Raw genomic sequence first — 1,197 nt, forward strand, 5'->3', positions numbered from 1 at the left:
CCTCAGGATCAGAAGTGGATTTCATCTGCTCTGTGGAAGAACAAGTGGCTGCGAACTGACCTGAAGCTGTGGTATGATCCACCGGAGCCAGCGCTTATTTATCATCAGGACCCCGCTCCAGAGCATTTTTTCACACACCGGCTTCTCTTGTGGATGTGATACCATTTGGAGGGTCAGGCTGTCCTGTCCTGTTTGTGGAAAACAGCTCACAGGTTATGGAGCCCACAAGAGAGCCCGCCAAGTTTTGGATGTGGATAGGTACTACCTGATGATCACGGAGACTCTCTGGTGCAGTTCAGCTGGTTGTAAAACGAGTTACATTTCCACCAGCAAGACCATCTTGGACCAGCTGGATTTGGCACACAGAATGGAGTTCCGACTGATCCTGACACGAAAGTGAGTATACTGAAATTATTTAGCCTGTGTCACAAATGTTTGTCATTCAAACACACTATAAATTAGCTTCTTTTAATGTTTGCCATTTTTTTGCTCTCTTTTTCACTTTGTTTCTTAATACAGATATGCCTGTGCCTCTGATCCGTTTTCTGAGGGAGAGGACCTTGGGTAATAGCCCCAGCCGCTTGGTCAGGCAGGTGAGGGAAAATCACAGTGAAGAGTGGCTTAAGCGTGTTTGTCGCTACCTTGGCGCATGCTCAGACTTTGTTGTCCAGCCAAGCCTGCACCCTATCAAGTTCCATGAACCTCCTAAGCCAGTGGCTATTCCTTCCCACCGGTGGATGCTGGCTGTTTATGGCCGAGACATCTTAAGCAGAATGGATCACATAAAAGTCAGCATAACATCCACCTTTGGCAATATATTAAAATGGATTCCACAAAAAAGGTAAATATTTTTAACTCTTGCCACTGTAAAATCCTACCTCACAAACAAAAGTCTAAAATACAACATTAGCAGTAAAGACATGAAAAATGAAATTAATGCTTTGTATATAAAAAAACAGTATTATTTCAGTATTTTACATATAAAAGAAAGTTTATTTGGGCTTTAGGCATTCACTGTCTTTTCTGTGTGATCACAGATCACCAAGAAGCTATCAGGCCTTGCCAAGGGGACCGCCTTGTGGCTTACATCTGTGAGCAATGAGGTGGGCCAAATCCTCGTCAGTGTCCTGACTGCTCAGGAGGGTCTCTTACAAATTTTCCTCTATTCTATTTTCTTGTCTGTCCCAGGGGAGCTAA

The 1,197-nt window shown here is 43.9% G+C and overlaps 1 pseudogene; it reads left to right on the plus strand.

Annotated features, from left to right (window-relative positions):
- The first annotated feature begins 45 nt into the window (after window positions 1-45).
- LOC107657530 (uncharacterized) lies at window positions 46-1,143 on the plus strand (annotated as a pseudogene).
- The last annotated feature ends 54 nt before the right edge of the window (window positions 1,144-1,197 follow it).

Source organism: Sinocyclocheilus anshuiensis, unplaced genomic scaffold (assembly GCF_001515605.1).
Source record: "Sinocyclocheilus anshuiensis isolate Anshui unplaced genomic scaffold, SAMN03320099.WGS_v1.1 scaffold19077, whole genome shotgun sequence".
NCBI lineage: Eukaryota > Metazoa > Chordata > Actinopteri > Cypriniformes > Cyprinidae > Sinocyclocheilus > Sinocyclocheilus anshuiensis.